At 69.2% G+C, this 10000-nt stretch overlaps 1 non-coding gene across 1 annotated transcript; it reads right to left on the reverse strand.

Moving 5' to 3' along the window:
* Positions 1-9597: 9597 nt before the first annotated feature.
* Positions 9598-9716, reverse strand: LOC148023979 (5S ribosomal RNA). The gene has a single exon (XR_015694048.1). It is a non-coding gene; the product is annotated as a 5S ribosomal RNA (ribosomal RNA).
* Between the last annotated feature and the right edge of the window lie 284 nt (positions 9717-10000).

The raw sequence follows: 10000 nt of genomic DNA on the forward strand, positions 1-10000 counted from the left end.
CCCCCCCAAAAATTCGCCCCCCCCCTCAACACACACCACACCACACCACCTCTCCCCCCCCCTCAAAAATCCCCCCCCCCCCTCAACACACACCACACCACCCCTCCCCTTCCCCCCCTCCAAATTTCGCCCCCCCCTCAACACACACCACCCCACCCCTCCCCCCCCCGCCCCCAAAAAATTCGCCCCCCCCCCAACACACACCACCCCACCCCCCCCCCCAACACACACCACACAACCCCTCCCCCCCCCCTCAAAAATTCCCCGCCCCCCCCTCAACACACACCACACCACCCCTCCCCCCCCCCCTCAAAAATCCCCCCCCCCCCTCAACACACACCACACCACACCACCCCTCCCCCCCCCCTCCAAATTTTGCCCCCCCCCCCCCCCAAAAAAAAATTGGGCCCCCCTCTCAACACACACCACACCACACCACCCCTCCCCCCCCCTCCAAAATTCGCCCCCCCCCCCCTTCAACACACACCACCCCACCCCCCCCCTCAACACACACCACACCACCCCTCCCCCCCCCCCTCAACACACACCACACCACCCCTCCCCTTCCCCCCCTCGAAATTTCGCCCCCCCCTCAACACACACCACCCCACCCCTCCCCCCCCCGCCCCAAAAATTCGCCCCCCCTCCAAATTTTGCCCCTTCCCCCCCCCAAAAATTCGCCTCCCCCCTCAACACACACCACACCACACCACCGCTCCCCCCCCTCCAAAATTCGCCCCCCCCCCCCAAAAAATTTCCCACCCCTCCCCCCTCAACACACACCACCCCACCCCCCCCCCCCCCAACACACACCACACCACCCCTCCCCCCCCCCTCAACACACACCACCCCACCCCTCCCCCCCCCCCCCCCCCCCCGCCCCCAAAAAATTCGCCCCCCCCCCCCCCCCCAACACACACCACTCCACCCCCCCCCCCAAAAAAATTCGGCCACCCCCCTCAACACACACCACACCACACCACACCACCCCTCCCCCCCCCCAAAAATTCGCCCCCCCCCCCCTCAATACACACCTCCCCACCCTTCCCCCCCCCCCCTCAACACACACCACACCACACCACACCACACCACCCCTCCCCTTCCCCCCCTCCAAATTTCGCCCCCCCCTCAACACACCCCACCCCACCCCTCCCCCCCCCTCCAAATTTCGCCCCTTCTCCCCCCCAAAAATTCGCCCCCCCCCTCAACACACACCACACCACACCACCCCTCCCCCCCCCTCAAAAATTCCCCCCCCCCTCAACACACAAAACACCACCCCTCCCCCCCCCCTCCAAATTTTGCCCCCCCCCCAAAAAATTGGCCCCCCCCTCAACACACACCACACCACACCACCCCTCCCCCCCCTCCAAAATTCGCCCCTCACCCCCCTCAACACACACCACCCCACACCTCCCCTCCCCCCCCCAAAAATTCCCCCCCCCCCCCCCCCCCCAAAAATTCCCCCCCCCCCCCCCCCCCAACACACACCACCACATCCCCCCCCCCTCAACACACACCACACCACCCCTCCCCCCCCCTCAAAAATCCCCCCCCCCCCCCTCAACACACAAAACACCACCCCTCCCCCCCCCCCCTCAAAAATCCCCCCCCCCCCTCAAAAATCCCCCCCCCCCAACACACACCACACGACACCACCCCTCCCCCCCCCCCCTCCAAATTTTGCCCCCCCCCCTCCCCTCCCCCCCCCCCTCCAAATTTTGCCCCCCCCCCTCCCCTCCCCCCCCCCCCCTCCAAATTTTGCCCCCCCCCCCCCCCCAAAAATTCGCACCCCCCCCCTCAATACACACCTCCCCACCCCCCCCCTCAATACACACCTCCCCACCCCCCCCCTCAACAAACACCACACCACCCCTCCCCCCCCCTCAAAAATCCCCCCCCCCCTCAACACACACCACACCACACCACCCCTCCCCCCCCCCCCCAAAAATTCCCCCCCCCCCCTCAACACACACCACCCCACCCCCCCCCTCAAAAATTCCCCGCCCCCCCCTCAACACACACCACACCACCCCACCCCCCCCCTCAAAAATCCCCTCCCCCCTCAACACACACCACACCACACCACCCCTCCCCCCCCCCCCCTCAACACACACCACACCACACCACCCCTCCCCCCCCCCCTCCAAATTTTGCCCCCCCCCCCCCCCCTCAACACACACCACACCACACCACCCCTCCCCCCCCCCCTCAAAAATCCCCCCCCCCCCAACACACACCACACCACCCCTCCCCTTCCCCCCCTCGAAATTTCGCCCCCCACTCAACACACACCACCCCACCCCTCCCCCCCCGCCCCCAAAAAATTCGCCCCCCCCCCAACACACACCACCCCACCCCCCCCCCCCCAACACACACCACACAACCCTTCCCCCCCCCCTCAAAAATTCCCCGCCCCCCCCTCAACACACACCACACCACCCCTCCCCCCCCCCCCTCAAAAATCCCCCCCCCCCCTCAACACACACCACACCACACCACCCCTCCCCCCCCCCCTCCAAATTTTGCCCCCCCCCCCCCCCCCCAAAAAAAAATTGGGCCCCCCTCTCAACACACACCACACCACACCACCCCTCCCCCCCCCTCCAAAATTCGCCCCCCCCCCCCCCCCCTTCAACACACACCACCCCACCCCCCCCCTCAACACACACCACACCACCCCTCCCCCCCCCCCTCAACACACACCACACCACCCCTCCCCTTCCCCCCCTCGAAATTTCGCCCCCCCCTCAACACACACCACCCCACCCCTCGCCCCCCCGCCCCAAAAATTCGCCCCCCCTCCAAATTTTGCCCCTTCCCCCCCCCAAAAATTCGCCTCCCCCCTCAACACACACCACACCACACCACCGCTCCCCCCCCCTCCAAAATTCGCCCCCCCCCCCCCCCAAAAATTTCCCACCCCTCCCCCCTCAACACACACCACCCCACCCCCCCCCCCCAACACACACCACACCACCCCTCCCCCCCCCTCAACACACACCACCCCACCCCTCCCCCCCCCCCCCCGCCCCCAAAAAATTCGCCCCCCCCCCCCCCAACACACACCACTCCACCCCCCCCCCCCCCCAAAAAAATTCGGCCACCCCCCTCAACACACACCACACCACACCACACCACCCCTCCCCCCCCCCAAAAATTCGCCCCCCCCCCCTCAATACACACCTCCCCACCCTTCCCCCCCCCCCCTCAACACACACCACACCACACCACACCACCCCTCCCCTTCCCCCCCTCCAAATTTCGCCCCCCCCTCAACACACACCACCCCACCCCTCCCCCCCCCCCTCCAAATTTCGCCCCTTCTCCCCCCCAAAAATTCGACCCCCCCCTCAACACACACCACACCACACCACCCATCCCCCCCCCCCACCCCCCTCAACACACACCACCCCACCCCCCCCCCCAACACACACCACACCACCCCTCCCCCCCCCTCAAAAATTCCCCCCCCCCCCCCCCCTCAACACACAAAACACCACCCCTCCCCCCCCCCCTCCAAATTTTGCCCCCCCCCCCAAAAAATTGGCCCCCCCCTCAACACACACCACACCACACCACCCCTCCCCCCCCTCCAAAATTCGCCCCTCACCCCCCTCAACACACACCACCCCACACCTCCCCTCCCCCCCCCCAAAAATTCCCCCCCCCCCCCCCCCAAAATTTCCCCCCCCCCCCCCCCAACACACACCACCACATCCCCCCCCCCTCAACACACACCACACCACCCCTCCCCCCCCCTCAAAAATCCCCCCCCCCCCCCCCCTCAACACACAAAACACCACCCCTCCCCCCCCCCCCTCAAAAATCCCCCCCCCCCAACACACACCACCCCTCCCCCCCCCCCCCTCCAAATTTTGCCCCCCCCCTCCCCTCCCCCCCCCCCTCCAAATTTTGCCCCCCCCCCCCCCCCCCCCCAAAAATTCGCACCCCTCCCCCTCAATACACACCTCCCCACCCCCCCCTCAACAAACACCACACCACCCCTCCCCCCCCCTCAAAAATCCCCCCCCCCCTCAATACACACCACACCACACCACCCCTCCCCCCCCCCCCCCAAAAATTCCCCCCCCCCCCCCCTCAACACACACCACCCCACCCCCCCCCCCCCCTAAAAAATCCCCTCCCCCCTCAACACACACCACACCACACCACCCCTCCCCCCCCTCCCCCCTCAACACACACCACACCACACCACCCCTCCCCCCCCGCCCTCCAAATTTTGCCCCCCCCCCCCCCCCCTCAACACACACCACACCACCCCTCCCCCCCCCCCCTCAAAAATCCCCCCCCCCCCAACACACACCACACCACCCCTCCCCTTCCCCCCCTCGAAATTTCGCCCCCCCCTCAACACACACCACCCCACCCCTCCCCCCCCGCCCCAAAAATTCACCCCCCCTCCAAATTTTGCCCCTTCCCCCCCCCAAAAATTCGCCCCCCCCCTCAACACACACCACACCACACCACCGCTCCCCCCCCCCCTCCAAAATTCGCCCCCCCCCCCCAAAATTTCCCACCCCTTCCCCCTCAACACACACCACCCCACCCCCCCCCCCCCCCCAACACACACCACACCACCCCTCCCCCCCCCTCAACACACACCACACCACCCCTCCCCTTCCCCCCCACCAAATTCCGCCCCCCCCTCAACACACACCACCCCACCCCTCCCCCCCCCCCCCCCCCCCCCCCCCGCCCCCAAAAAAATCGCCCCCCCCCCCCAACACACACCACCCCACCCCCCCCCCCCCCCAAAAAAATTCGGCCACCCCCCTCAACACACACCACACCACACCACACCACCCCTCCCCTTCCCCCCCTCCAAATTTCGCCTTCCCCTCAACACACACCACCCCACCCCTCCCCCCCCCCAAAAAATTCGCCCCCCCGTCCAAATTTCGCCCCTTCCCCCCCCCAAAAATTCGCCCCCCCCCTTCAACACACACCACGCCATACCACCCCTCCCCACCCCCGCCCCCCCCTCAACACACACCACCCCACACCACCCCTCCCCCCCCCCCCCTCAACACACACCACACCACCCCTCTCCGCCCCTCAAGAATCCCCCCCCCCCCCCCTCAACACACACCACTCCACCCCTCCCCTTCCCCCCCTTCAAATTTCGCTCCCCCCCTCAACACACACCACCCCACCCCTCCCCCGCCCCTGCCCCCAAAAAATTCGCCCCCCCCCCCCCAACACACACCACCCCACCCCCCCTCAACACACAAAACACCACCCCTCCCCCCCCCCCCTCCACGTGGCGTCATGGAGGGCGTCATGGAGGGTGGGTGGGTGTGTTAAGGGGAGGGGAGCACGTCGCGTCGTGTCAGGCCATGGGGCGCGGGGGGGGGGGGGGGGGGGGGGCATTGCGTTGGGTGGGTGTGTGTGTTAAGGGGAGGGTGGCACATCGCATCGTGTCGTGTCATGGGGGGGCGGGGAGGGGGGGGATGCGCGTCGCATCGTGTCATGTCATCGGGGGGGGGGGGGGGGGGGGTGCGTCGCATCATGTCGTGTCGTGGGTGGGGGGGCTGGGGTGGGGATGTCATGGGGGGGGGGGGGCGCGGCACGTCGCGACATGGTGTGGTGTGTGTTGAGGGGGGAAGGGGGGGGCGCGTCGTGTCGTGTCGTGTCATGGCGGGGCGCGTCGCGTCGCATCGTGTCATGGGGGCTGGGGGGGATGTCATGGGGGGGCCGAATTTTTGAGGGGGGGGAGGGGGGGGGGTGGTGTGTGTTGAGGGGGGAGGCGAATTTTTGAGGGGGGGACGTCATGGGGGGGGCGCATCGCGTCGTGTCGTGTCATGGGGGATGGGGGGATGTCATGGGGGGGGGAGGGGGGTTGTCATGTTATGTTGGGGAGGGGGCGCGTCGCGTCATGTCGGGGCATGGTGGGGGGGAGGGGGCATCGCGACACCCCGCGTCACCCCCCACGACACGGCACACCCCCCCACCCCACCCCACCGCACCCCCCTACGACGCGGCGCCTTCCCCCCACCCCACCTCGAAAAACCCCGCTCCATCCACAGCACCCCACCACTCCTCCAAAAACCAGGCTCGACCCACCGTGCCCCGCCTCACTCCCCCACGACACGGCGCACCCTCCACCCCACCGCACCCCCCCACGATGCCCCCCGCACCCCACCTCCAGAAACCCCGCTCCCTCCACACCACCCCACCACGCCTCCGAAAACCACGCTCGACCCACCCCACCTCGCGTGAGCCCCCCCACGACACGGCACACCCCCCACACCCCACCGCACCCCCCCACGACACGGCGCACCCCCCCACCCCCCCTCACCCCACGTCGAAAAACCCCGCTCGACCCACCCAACCCCGCGTCACTCCCCCATGACACGGCACACCCCCCCACCCCACCGCACCCCCCACGACGCCCCCCCCCCCCCCGCACCCCACCTCGAAAAACCCCGCTCCCTCCACGCCACACCACAAATGCCTCCGAAAACCCCGCTCGACCCACCCCACCCCGCGTCACCCCCCCACGACATGGCGCACCCCCCACCCCACCGCACCCCCCATCGACGCCGCCCCGCACCCCACCTCGAAAAACCCCGCTCCCTCCATACCACCCCACCACGCCTCCGAAAACCCCGCTCGACCCACCCCACCTCGCGTCAGTCCCCCACGACACGGCACACCCCCCACACCCCACCTCCGAAAACCCCGCTCCACCCACCCCACCTCGCGTCAGCCCCCCACGACACGGCACACCCCCCACACCCCACCGCACCCCCCCACGACGCGGCGCATATCCCCCCCCCCCCCGCACCCCACCTCGAAAAACCCCACTCGACCCACCCAACCCCGCGTCACTCCCCCAGGACACGGCGCACCCCCCCACGACGCGGCGCATATCCCCCCCCCCCCCCCCCCCCCGCACCCCACCTCGAAAAACCCCGCTCGACCCACCCCACCCCGCGTCACCCCCCCACGACACGGCGCACCCCCCCACCCCACCGCACCCCCCCACGACGCCCCCCCCGCACCCCACCTCGAAAAACCCCGCTCCCTCCACGCCACACCACCACGCCTCCGAAAACCCCGCTCGACCCACCCCACCCCGCGTCTCCCCCCCACGACACGGCGCACCCCCCCACCCCACCGCACCCCCCCACGACGCCCCCCCGCACCCCACCTCGAAAAACCGCGCTCCCTCCACAGCACCCCACCTCTCCTCCAAAAACCCCGCTCGACCACCCCCACCCCGCGTCACCCCCCACGACGCCCCCCCGCACCCCCCCTCGAAAAACCCCGCTCCCTCCACAGCACCCCACCACGCCTCCGAAAACCCCGCTCGACCCACCCCACCCCGCGTCACTCCCCCATGACACGGCGCACCCCCCCACCCCACCGCACCCCCCCACGACGCCCCCCCGCACCCCACCTCGAAAAACCGCGCTCCCTCCACAGCACCCCACCTCTCCTCCCAAAACCCCGCTCGACCACCCCCACCCCGCGTCACCCCCCACGACGCCCCCCCGCACCCCACCTCGAAAAACCCCGCTCCCTCCACAGCACCCCACCTCTCCTCCAAAAACCCCGCTTGACCACCCCAACCCCGCGTCACTCCCCCATGACACGGCGCACCCCCCCACCCCACCGCACCCCCCCACGACGCCCCCCCGCACCCCACCTCGAAAAACCGCGCTCCCTCCACAGCACCCCACCTCTCCTCCCAAAACCCCGCTCGACCACCCCCACCCCGCGTCACCCCCCACGACGCCCCCCCGCACCCCACCTCGAAAAACCCCGCTCCCTCCACAGCACCCCACCTCTCCTCCAAAAACCCCGCTTGACCACCCCAACCCCGCGTCACTCCCCCATGACACGGCGCACCCCCCCACGACGCCCCCCCCCGCACCCCACCTCGAAAAACCCCGCTCCCTCCACACCACCCCGCCACGCCTCCAAAAAACCGCGCTCGACCCACCCCACCCCGCGTCACGGCGCACCCCCCACCCCACCGCACCCCCCCACGACGCCCCCCCCCACCCCACCTCGAAAAACCGCGCTCCATCCACAGCACCCCACCTCTCCTCCAAAAACCCCGCTCGACCCACCCCACCCCGCGTCACCCCCCCACGACACGGCGCACCCCCCCACCCCACCGCACCCCCCCACGACGCCCCCCCGCACCCCACCTCGAAAAACCCCGCTGCCTCCACGCCACACCACCACGCCTCCGAAACCCCGCTCGACCCGCGTCACCCCCCCACGACACGGCGCACCCCCCCACGACGCCCCCCCGCACCCCACCTCGAAAAACCCCGCTCCCTCCACAGCACCCCGCCACGCCTCCGAAAACCCCGCTCGACCCACCCCACCCCGCGTCACCCGCCACGACACGGCGCACCCCCCCACAACGCCCCCCCCCCCCCCCCCCCCCGCACCCACCTCGAAAAACCCCGCTCCCTCCACGCCTCCGAAAACCCCGCTCGACCCACCCCACCCCGCGTCACCCCCCCCACGACACGGCGCACCCCCGCACCCCACCTCGAAAAACCCCGCTCCCTCCACAGCACCCCGCCACGCCTCCGAAAACCCCGCTCGACCCACCCCACCCCGCGTCACCCCCCACGACACGGCGCACCCCCCCACCCCACCGCACCCCCCACGACGCCCCCCCCGCACCCCACCTCGAAAAACCCCGCTCCCTCCAGGCCTCCGAAAACCCCGCTCGACCCACCCCACCCCGCGTCACCCCCCCACGACGCCCCCGCGCACCCCGCCTCGGAAAACCCGCTGCATCCACACCACCCCACCCCACCTCGAAAAACCCGCTGCATCCACACCACCCCACCCCGCGTCACGGCACACCCCACCGCACCCCCCCTCGACGCGGCGCATCCCCCCCGCACCCCACCTCGAAAAACCCCGCTCCATCCACACGACCCCGCCACGCCTCCAAAAACCCCGCTCGACCCAGCCCACCCCGCGTCACCCCCCCACGACACGGCGCACCCTCCACCCCACCGCACCCCCCGACGACGCGGCGTATCCCCCGCGCACCCCACCTCCAAAAACCCCGCTCGACCCACGGCACGTCACCTCACCCCCCCACGACATGGCACACCCTCCCTCCTAAGAAATCCCGCTCCGCTATGACACGGCACACACACCCCACTGCACACGACCCCCTCCCGCGACACGGAACCTTCCACCCCCCGACGGACCTCCTCAAGAAACCCCCCCACGACATGGCACCCCCCCGCGACATGGCACACCCTCCCTCCTCAGAAATCCCCGCTCCAACAACCCGCCCGCGCAACATGGCACGCCCTCCCTCCTCGGAAAAACCCCGCTCCACCGAACCCCCCCACAACATGGCACACCCTCCGCTCCCAAAATACCTCGCATCTTGAGGAGGGGGTTATCACGTGAGAGCGAGGCAGAGGGAGGGGCCAGGCACGACGTACGCAAAGACAATCGCGACGAGGAGAGGAGGCGCCGCGTCATGGCAAGGCGAGGGGGTTTCCTACCACGATGTCAGCGTTGGAGAGTCGAGACGTGATCCGAGGGGATTTCCATGCCACGGTCTCGAAACAAGCATGCAAAAGGGTGCAGCACCAGGACTTCCCGGGAGGTCACCCATCCCAGTACTGTTCTGGCCCAAGCGCGCTTAACTGCGGAGTTCTGATGGGATCCGGTGTATTAGCGCTGGTGTGACCGCACCACAAACACAAAGGAATTCCAAAGAGCTCTTGTATACTCGGAAAGTGGCACGAGAGAGCTCCAGAGCGAGGCATGGCGGCATGCCATGCCGCTCATGCCACGGAGGACGCGACTAAACGCGAACCCTAAACCCCGCGCACATGGAGGCGACGCACAAAAGATTGAATGCCGCCGTCGCGTGCCATTTCTAACACGAAGGGCAAGCATCCACGTGAAGAGCACCCCGTGCACACATAGGCGACGACGTAGAAAAGATCGAGCCGCAGAATACGTGCCACGGAGGACA

The sequence above is a fragment of the Lygodium microphyllum genome, chromosome 16 (assembly GCF_053477565.2).
Source record: "Lygodium microphyllum isolate KBCC chromosome 16, Lygodium_microphyllum_v1.1.10, whole genome shotgun sequence".
NCBI classification, from domain to species: domain Eukaryota; kingdom Viridiplantae; phylum Streptophyta; class Polypodiopsida; order Schizaeales; family Lygodiaceae; genus Lygodium; species Lygodium microphyllum.